Here is an 11,071-nt window from a genome sequence, read left to right on the forward strand (position 1 = left end):
GTAAACAGGTGGGAAGCTCTCATCATGCCAAAAATGTGATGACAACATCAAGACCCCTGGAGTTACTTCATATGGACCTCTTCGGACCCATCGCTTATCTAAGCATAGGAGGAAGTAAGTATGGTCTTGTTATAGTTGATTATTTTTCCCGCTTCACTTGGGTATTCTTTTTGCAGGATAAATCTGAAACCCAAGGGACCCTCAAGCGCTTCCTAAGGAGAGCCCAAAACGAGTTTGAGCTCAAAGTGAAGAAGATAAGAAGCGACAATGGGTCCGAGTTCAAGAACCTTCAAGTGGAGGAGTACCTGGAGGAGGAAGGAATCAAGCATGAGTTCTCCGCTCCCTACACACCACAACAAAATGGCGTGGTAGAGAGGAAGAACAGGACGCTACTAGACATGGCAAGGACGATGCTTGGTGAATTCAAGATGCCCGAACGGTTCTGGACGAAAGCCGTGAGCACGGCTTGCCATGCCATAAACCGGGTCTACCTTCATCGCCTCCTCAAGAAGACTTCATATGAGCTTCTAACCGGGTAGAAGAGGCCTTGCTAGATCCGGACTGGGTGTTGGCCATGCAAGAGAAGCTCAACAACTTCAAGAGAAATGAAGTTTGGACACTGGTGCCTCGTCCCAAGCAAAACGTTGTGGGAACCAAGTGGGTGTTCCGCAACAAACAAGACGAGCACGAGGTGGTGACAAGGAACAAGGCACGACTTGTGGCAAAAGGTTATGTCCAAGTCGCAGGTTTGGACTTTGAGGAGACTTTTGCTCCTGTGGCTAGGCTAGAGTCAATTCGCATATTGTTAGCCTATGCTACTCACCATTCTTTCAGGTTGTTCCAAATGGATGTGAAGAGCGCTTTCCTCAACGGGCCAATCAAGGAGGAGGTGTACGTGGAGCAACCCCCTGGCTTCGAGGATGAACGGTACCCCGACCACGTGTGTAAGCTCTCTAAGGCACTCTATGGACTTAAGCAAGCCCCAAGAGCATGGTATGAATGCCTTAGAGACTTTTTAATTGCTAATGCTTTCAAGGTTGGGAAAGCCGATCCAACTCTTTTTACTAAGACTTGTGATGGTGATCTTTTTGTGTGCCAAATTTATCTCGATGACATAATATTTGGTTCTACTAACCAAAAGTCTTGTGAAGAGTTTAGCAGGGTGACGACTCAAAAGTTTGAGATGTCGATGATGGGCGAGTTAAGCTATTTCCTTGGGTTCCAAGTGAAGCAACTCAAGGATGGAACCTTCATCTCCCAAACGAAGTACACGCAAGACTTGATCAAGCGGTTTGGGATGAAGGACGCCAAGCCCGCAAAGACTCCAATGGGAACCGACGGACACACCGACCTCAACAAAGGAGGTAAGTTTGTTGATCAAAAGGCATATCAGTCTATGATAGGATCTTTACTTTATTTATGTGATAGTAGACCGGATATTATGCTTAGTGTATGCATGTGTGCTAGATTTCAATCTGATCCAAGGGAGTGTCACTTATTGGCCGTGAAGCGAATTCTTAGATATTTAGTTGCTACGTCTTATTTTGGGATCTAGTATCCAAAGGGGTCTACCTTTGACTTGATTGCATACTCAGACTCCGACTATGCTGGATGTAAGGTCGATAGGAAGAGTACATCGGGGACGTGCCAATTCTTAGGAAGATCCCTGGTGTCGTGGAGCTCTAAGAAACAAACTTCCGTTGCCCTATCCACCGCTGAGGCCGAGTATGTTGCCGCAGGACTGTGTTGCGTGCAACTACTTTGGATGAGGCAAACCCTCAGGGACTTTGGCTACAATTTGAGCAAAGTCCCACTCCTATGTGATAATGAGAGTGCTATCCGCATGGCGGATAATCCTGTTGAACACAGCCGCACAAAGCACATTGACATTCGACATCACTTTTTGAGAGACCACCAGCAAAAGGGAGATATCGAAGTGTTTTATGTTAGCACCGAGAACCAGCTAGCCGATATCTTTACCAAGCCTCTAGATGAGTCGACCTTTTGCAAGCTGCGTAGTGAGCTAAATGTCTTAGATTCGCGGAACCTGGATTGATTTATAGCATACATGTGTTTTATGCCTTGATCATGTTCCTTAATGCATTTTGTTGTTTATTTATGGTGCTCAAGTTGTACAAGTACTCCCCGGACCTCAAAAGTCCTTGTGTGAGTGATGCACATATTTAGGGGGAGATGTGCTACAACTTGACCCTTTGAGACTAACTGTGTGCTTGAGTTTGCTTAATTTAGTCTCAAAGGAAGTTTCAAAGGGAAAAGGTGGACTTGGACCATGCAAGACTTCCACTGCACTCCGATGAAAGAGTAACTGACTCCAAGTTCATCTTTGTACTCCTATTGCCTTTTTACTCTTAGTTGAGGATTTTTGTGAGGCAATGGGGTTAAAGGGCCAAAATTGATCCCGTTTTGGTGCTTGATGCCAAAGGGGGAGAAAATAAGGCCAAAGCAAGAAATGGATCAGCTACCACTTGAGAATTTTGAAAAAGTAGAGTTAGAGTTTTTGTTTGTCAAAATACTCTTGTTTGTCTCTTATTGTCAAAAGTTGGTCTCTTGTGGGGAGAATATTTGATTATGGGAAATAGGGGGAGTTTTTGAAATCTTTGAATCAATTTGTCTTTTTATGCCTCAACAAGTGTGTTTGACTTAGAGATAGGGAATTGAGTTTGATTTGCAAAAACAAAACTGTCGGGGACCATAATTAGGGGTACCCTCAAGACTCCTAATTCTCAGCTGGTAAACCCCATCAGCACAAAGCTGCAAAGGCCTGATGGGTGCGACTAAGTCAAGGATCGGTCCATTCAAGGGACACGATCACGCCTCGCCCGAGCCCAGCCTCGGGCAAGGGCAACCGACCCCGGAGGATCTACGTCTCGCCCGAGGCCCCCCTCCAGCAACGGACACACCTTCGACTCGCCCGAGGCCCAGTCTTCGCCAAGAAGCGACCTAGGCCAAATCGCCACACCAACCGACCAAATCGCAGGAGCATTTAATGCAAAGGTGGCCTGACACCTTTATCCAGACGCGCGCCCTCCGGTCAACAGAGCCGAAGTGACCGCAGTCACTTCGCCGCTCCACTGACCGGCCTGACAAGAGGACAGCGTCGCCTACGCCGCTCCGACTGCTGTGCCACTCGACAGAGTGAGGCTGACAGCAACCAAGTCCGGCCCTAGGCGCCATGGGAAACTCCGCTCTGCCCGACCCAGGGCTCGGACTCGGGCTTAGCGCCGGAAGACGACGAACTCCGTTCCGCCCGACCTAGGGCTCGGACTCGGGCTCAGCCCCGGAAGACGACGAACTCCGCTCCGCCCGACCCAGGGCTCGGACTCGGGCTCAGCCCCTGAAGACGACGAACTCCGCTCCGCCCGACCCCAGGGCTCGGACTCGGGCTCAGCCCCGGAAGACGACGAACTCCGCTTCGCCCGACCCTAGGGCTCGGACTCGGGCTCAGCCCCGGAAGACGACGAACTCCGCTTTGCCCGACCCCAAGGCTCGGACTCAGCCCTGGCCTCGGTCGACGGTCTCCGCCTCGCCCGACCCAGGGGCTCGGACTCGACCTCGGCCTCGGAAGACAGACTCGACCTCGACCTCGGAGGAGCCTCCACATCGCCCAACCCAGGGCACGGACCGACCACGTCAACAGGAGGCGCCATCATTACCTGTCACACCCGGGTTCTAGGGGTCCAAAGCCCGGGCGCGAACATAAACACCAGGTGTGCTGGGACCAAGTCTCACACATATGATGCATAGTGGCACAGGATCGAATGTCACATCTTTACTATATAACAAGAGTTCTATACAAAATAATTAAATAATTACATCATATGAGGAAACGATCCAGCAACCCCAAAGTTGACTGGGAGACGACGGCCTAGACCTCTCACGAACTCATCACAGCATCCTCCATGCGCATCATCCTGCGGTACCTGTTCTTGACCTGTGGGGGGGGGTGTGAGACAACAAGAGTGAGCTCACATACGTTCATCGCTCAACAAGTTGTGGGGAATAATGTGCATGAACTCGCCAAAGGTGGGAGCTCACGTGAAGTGTAAGGCTTACCAAAGAGGCCCTGGGCTTTATTAAAATAGTGTGCTCAGTCCAGAGCTTTGAGAAAATAGGAAAAATAATTTAGAAAATGGATTTCTAGTGCCAAAATAATTCCAGAACTTATATAACTCATAGAAAATTAATCTTAGCTCCTTTTTAATTCATTCCAGTTGCATTGAATTCATTTTAATATTGTTTATCATCTAGTAACCTCATTTTGCTATGAAATTTAGAATTGAAATTATGCACTTAGTTTCTTTTATCCAACACTTTAAACTTCGGAAATCCATAACTTAATAACCATAACTCTGAATTCAGTGATTCTTGTTCCCACGATCTCGTAGCAATGTGTAGATTATTATTACACAGTTTATTCTTATGATTGGTGTAATGTTAATTTTAGCCTATACCATGTTTGTCTGTATTGCTACGTTTAGCAGTGAGGACACGTGTCATCTGAAGATCATCCTGGTACCTGGAATCTCGAGTCCCAGGCAAGTTGTGCCCTTGATCACTTCTTTTTACCCAGCCATGTTCTAATTAATCATAATGATCTGCATAGGTTAATTTTGATGGGACCCAATAGGTTACCCTAGTTTGATTATCTTTATACCTTGTTACCACTGAACTTTTTGGGTAGTACTTGCTAGTGCTTTATGTGGTTTTGGGTATGAAGATACATTACTCATGATTATACTTTTGTTATCCGTTGTTATTTATCGTTCATGATAAGATCATTATGTTAATTGGAACATGGAGCGACCACCCGGGAAAACAGTGCTACCACAAGGGTATAATGGGACGCCCTTGGCTGATTAATTAGGAAAGCTAGTGGAGGACTACCTTACCCGAAAGGGGCAAGGGCAGTAGGGGAGTGGTCAGTGTAGGGAGGCCCTCGGGAGGATTTTGCTAGCGCCACAACGACCTTGCGGAGGATCCGGCGGCGATTTCGTTTCATCCGGTTGAAGAAGGTGGCGAGTGGGGCGGCGATTTAGTCGGAGGAGTGGAGGAGATAAGTCCGAGCACTGGGGGTCCACCTGTCACACACACGGTTTAGCGTTCCTAGCTAGGTGACAGGCGCGTGCGGCAGGAGCATCGAGCGGTGGGTGAAAGGAATGACAGATGGGGCCCACATGTAAGCGCCAGGAATAAAGAAAAGGGGAAGGGAAGGAGATGGGCTGCGCGGGAGGGAAACCGAGTTGGGCCAGCCAGATTCGGCCCAGTCGAGTTCTCAAGCTTCTCTTTTTTTTGTTTTGTTTTCTCCCTTTTCAGATTTAGATTTCAAGTTTGAATCTATTTTTGTGGGAAGTTCAAACTCCGGTTAATTTTCTATATTTACATGACAACATAAACTGAATTTTTGTTCATTTATATTTTTATTTTATACTGTTTGTATAGTGTTTTCTTCTCTTTTCCCCAATTCTAGGATTTTCCTTTAGGATTTAAATTCTAATTTGGGTATTAACATATTTATTTTTTTACATTGTTGTCACAAAATGCACACAACATAAAATCTCAGCATGATGCATATTCCATTTTAGTACCATTTATTTTAACTAATCACTCTTACATATAGGTATGCTCTTGTTATGATGAATATATGGCACATAAAATAGGGAGATCAACTATATTCCCTTGTATACATTTTTGGGTATTACATTACCCTACCCCAAGCTGGCTTAGGCTACGGAGAACAAGACCGGCGTCCCATCTGGCTCGCTCCGCCAGACAAGTAATGATGGCGCCCCGCACGCTCTGTGATGACGGCGGCTCTCAGCCCCCTTACGGAAGCAAGAGGACGTCAGCAAGGACTCGACAGCCCCGACAGCTGTCCTTCCGCCAGGCTCCAGCGCTCCTCCGACGGCCACGACACCATACGAACCGGGTGCCAAAACCTCTCCGGCTGCCACGATGGCGTGTACTTAGGGCGCTAGCTCTCCTCCGCTAGACACGTTAGCACACTGCTACACCCCCCATTGTACACCTGGATCCTCTCCTTGCGCCAATAAAAAGAAGGACCAGGGCCCTCTTACAGAGGGTTGGCCGCGCAGGGAAAGGACGGGACAGGCGCTCGCGTGAGGCCGCTCGCTCCCTCCCGTGTGGACGCTTGTAACCCCCAACTGCAAGCGCACCCGACCTGGGCGCGGGACAAACACGAAGGCCGCGAGATTTCCACCTCTCACGCCCGTCTCCCTCCGGCTGCCTTCCCCCCTTCGCGCTCCGTCTCGCGCCGACCCATCTGGGCTGGGGCACGCGGCGACAGTTTACTCGTCGGTCCAGGGACCCCCCGGTCTCGAAACGCCGACAAAAACCAAGTGGTGGCAAAGGATGATCCAAATATGCCAAATTTGAATCAAAACAATTTTGAGTTCTCATTTGTATTGATGTTGCACTTCCTTTAGTTGCTTTTTATTGTGTTGGCATAAATCACCAAAAGGGGGGAGATTGAAAGGGAAATGTGCCCTTGGGCCATTTCCAAGTATTTTGGTGATTGAGTGCCAACACAAGTGGACTTATGTTAATCTATGAAAAGTGATGGATAAAGTGCAAATCAAGTAAAAAGGCATGTTTCTAAGACTTAGTACATTGTTTTGGAGACTAATGTATTGTGTCTAAGTGCTGGAAACAGAAGAAATCAAGTTTGAAAAGAGATGGCTTTGTTCAGCCAAAGACAACTCAGTCTGGGTGCACCGGACTGTCCGGTGGTGCACCGGACTGTCAGGTGCGCCAGGCCGTCGTCTGTCAACTGTCTGCTCTCGGGAAGCAATTAACGGCGTTCGGCTATAAATCACCGGACTGTCCGGTGAGCCAACAGTCGGCCGGGCCAACGGTCGGCCGTATAATCCGCGCGTGACGCGTGGCAAGAGCCAACGGTCAGAAGAGGCACCGGACTGTCCGGTGTGCACCGAACAGTGTCCGGTGCGCCAACGGCTCCCAAGCGCCAACGGTCGGCTTCGCCAAAGAAGGAAAGAAATCCGCACCGGATAGTGTCCGGTGGTGCACCGGACTGTCCGGTGCGCCAGGCGACAGAAGACAAGAATTGCCTTCTTGAAATGCTCTCAACAGCTCCTAACTGCCTTGGGGATATAAAAGGGACCCCTAGGCGCATGGAGGAGAATACCAAACATTCCTTGAACATTGTTGATCACTCACACTTCATTCTTGCGCACTTGTTCGACATTCTTAGTGATTTGAGCTCCGTTCTAGTGAGAACCTCGAGATATTGTCTTGAGCTCAAGTCTTGGTCTTGTGTGCGCGTATTTGCTGTGGATTTGAGTGTGTTGCTTCCCTCCCTTACTCTAGTGCTTTATTGTGATTCTTATTGTAGGGGCGAGAGACTCCAAGTTGTGGAGATTCCTCGCAAACGGGAAAGAGAAAAGTAAAGAAGAACACCGTGGTATTCAAGTTGATCATTGGATCACTTGAGAGGAGTTGAGTGCAACTCTCGTCCGTTGGGACGCCACAACGTAGAGTAGGCAAGTTTTGTACTTGGCCGAACCACGGGATAAATCCTCGTGTCTCTTGTGCTTGTCCTTATTGTGTCTATTGTGCTTCACAAGAGCTCTCCTCTCTACGCACTTAATTTCATTGATCTAACTCTTAATCAAGTTTGTGGTGTTAAGTTTTAAGTTTTACAGGATCACCTATTCACCCCCTCTAGGTTCTCTCAATGTCCCCTATATCAAAAAGAATATTGTTAATGGCTCATTGTTAAGTCGAATGGCTATAAACTTGTTTCCGAATCTAATAAATGTATACTTTCAAAATATGAGACATTTGCTGGCAAAGGCTATGACAATGGAGACTTGTTTCGCTTATCTTTGCATGATGTGTGTAATAAGTCTGTGAACAATGTTGTTTTCGAATGAGTCATATATTAGGCATTCACGACTTTGTCACATCAATTTTAGTTATGTATCGCAGTTAGCAAATTTAAATTTAATTCTGGAATTTGATTTAGTCATAGCTTCTAAGTGCTAGGTGTGAGTGCAATCTAAGCAACCTCGCAAGCCTCATAAGGCTGCAGAGGCGAGGAATCTAGCACAACTAGACTTAATACATTCCGATTTATGTGAGATGAACATAATTTTGACAAAAGGAGGAAAGCGATATTTTATTACTTTTATCGATGATTCTACTAGATTCTGTTATGTGTATATCTTAAAATCAAAAGATGAAGTTTTGCATTTTTTTAAGACCTACAAAGCTGAAGTTGAAAATCAACTCGAGAGAAAAAAATTAAACGGTTAAGGTCTAATCATGGTGGATAATATTTTTGGGTGATTTTTTTCTGATTTTTGTGTGAAACATGGTATTATTCATGAGAGGACACCGCCATACTCACCACAATTCAATGGGGTTGCTAAAAGAAAGAATCGTACTCTAACTGATTTGGTTAACGCCATGTTAGAGACTTCGGGAGTATCTAAGGAGTGGTAGGGTGAGGCGATTTTGATGGCGTGTCATGTCATGAATAAAGTTCCCACAAAGAACAAATAAATCACACCATTCGAGGAATGGGGAAATAAGAAATTAAATATCTCCTATTTACGCACATGGAGTTGTTTGGCTAAAGTGGATGTGCCAATTAACAAGAAGCGCAAATTAGGACCGAAAACTGTTGATTGTGTTTTCCTTGGGTATGCTTTCCACAACATTGGATATAGATTTTTAATTATAAACTCTAGAGTGCCGTACATGTTGGTTGGTACTATTATGGAGTCCAAAGATGCTACGTTCTCAAGACGAATTTTCTATTAAAGCTACACATGATACGTCTAATGATGAACCAACTTTAGACAAACATACTGAGGAATCTCATATACATAATCCTGTGGAAGATGACAATGTAATAACTCGAAAAGTAAGAGATCAAGGATTGCAAAGTCCTTTGGTAATGATTACATTGTATAGCTTGTGGATGACACACCAAGTACCATTGAAGAGGCATATTCCTCTACTGATGGTGACTTTTAGAAAGATGCAATAAAGAGTGAGATGAATTCTATTATGTCTAATGCAACTTGGGAGGTCGTTGAGCGTCCTTATGGGTGTAAGCCCATTGGGAGTGAATGGATGTTTAAGAAAAATCTTAGGCCTGGTAGTACTATTGAAATGTACAAGGCGAGGCTTGTAATTAAAGGCTATTCACAGAAGGAAGGTGATGATTTATTTGATACTTATTCACACGTGGCTCGATTGATCACAATCCGTCTGCTACTTTCTCTGGCTGACTCTCATGGTCTTCTTGTCCATCAAATAAATGTTAAGTCATCATTCCTAAATGGAGAGCTAGATGAGGAAATCTACATGGAGCAGTCAACTGGGTTTGTAGCAAACGATCAAGAAGGCATGGTGTGTAAATTATTGAAATCCTAGAAAACTATTGAAGAAAAATCAAAGGATATATAGGTATCAATTGAGATTTTCCCAAATAATTGGTTCACTCATGTACTTAGCTAGCGCTACGAGGCCTGACATGTCGTTTGCTATGAGCAAACTTAGCCTGTTTGTTTCAAATCCGGGAGATGATCACTGCGTGCTCTTGAGAGAGTTCTACGCTACCTAAAAGGTACTTTGAGTTTATGCATCCATTATACCGGGTACCCACCAATACTGGATATATGATGCTGATGAGATATATGCCACAAGTAGATATGTGTTTTCACTTGAAGGTGGCGATGTTTCATGGAAGTCTTGTGAGCAGACCATCTTAACGAGGTTGACTATTGAAAGTCGCCTAGAGGGGGGGTGAATAGGGCGAATCTGAAATTTACAAACTTAAGCACACACTACAAGCCGGGGTTAGCGTTAGTAATAGAAACGAGTCCGAAAGAGAGGGCGAAAACAAATCACAAGCGAATAAGAGCGGATGACACGGTGATTTGTTTTACCGAGGTTCGGTTCTTGCAAACCTACTCCCCGTTGAGGTGGTCACAAAGACCGGGTCTCTTTCAACCCTTTCCCTCTCTCAAACGGTCACCTAGACCGAGTGAGCCTTTCTCTTCAATCAAATGGGACACTAAGTCCACTACAAGGACCACCACAAATTGGTGTCTCTTGTTTTGATTACAAGTGATTTGAACACAAGAATAGAGGAAGAAGAAAAGCAATCCAAGCGCAAGAGCTAAAAGGAACACAATTGTCTCTCTCACTAGTCACTATTTGATTGGAATGATCTTTGGACTTGGAAGAGGATTTGATCTCTTTGTTTGTGTCTAGTATTGAATGCTATAGCTCTTGTATGAGGTGTGAAGGCTGAAAACTTGGATGCAATGAATGGTGGGTGGTTGGGGGTATTTATAGCCACAACCACCAAACTAGCCGTTAGGTGGAGGCTGCTGTCGTATGGCGCACCGGACAGTCCGGTGCGCCACTAGACACTGTCCGGTGCGCCAGCCGCGTCACCCGACCGTTGGAGCTTCTGACAACTGGGCCACCGGACAGTCTGGTGGTGCACCGGACAGTCACTGTTCACTGACCGGTGCGCCTTCTGGCTCTACTCTGACTTCTGCGCGCACTGTAGCGCATTAACTGCTCGTTGCAGACGACCGTTGGCGCCGTGTAGCCGTTACTCCGCTGGCGCACCGGACAGTCCTGTGAATTATAGTGGAGCGGCTCCCGGAATTCTCGAAGGTGGCAAGTTTGGAGTCGGGTTCCCTGGTGCACCGGACACTGTCCGGTGGCACACCGGACAGTTCGGTGCGCCAGACTAGGGCACACTTCGGTAGTCTTTTGCTCTTTTTATTTGAACCCTTTCTTGGTCTTTTTATTGGTTTGTTGTGAACCTTTGGCACCTGTAAAACTTATAATCTAGAGCAAAATAGTTAGTCCACTTATTTGTGTTGGGCAATTCAACCACCAAAATTCATATATGAAAAGGTGTAAGCCTATTTCCCTTTCAACTATGAAAGCAGAACTCACAACATTAGATATCTCTTTAGTTGGGGCTGAGTGACTTCGTGAACTCCTTATGGATTTACTGGTGGTGAAAAACATGTGCAGTCTA

This window comes from Zea mays, chromosome 6 (genome assembly GCF_902167145.1).
Source record: "Zea mays cultivar B73 chromosome 6, Zm-B73-REFERENCE-NAM-5.0, whole genome shotgun sequence".
Taxonomy (NCBI): Eukaryota; Viridiplantae; Streptophyta; class Magnoliopsida; order Poales; family Poaceae; genus Zea; species Zea mays.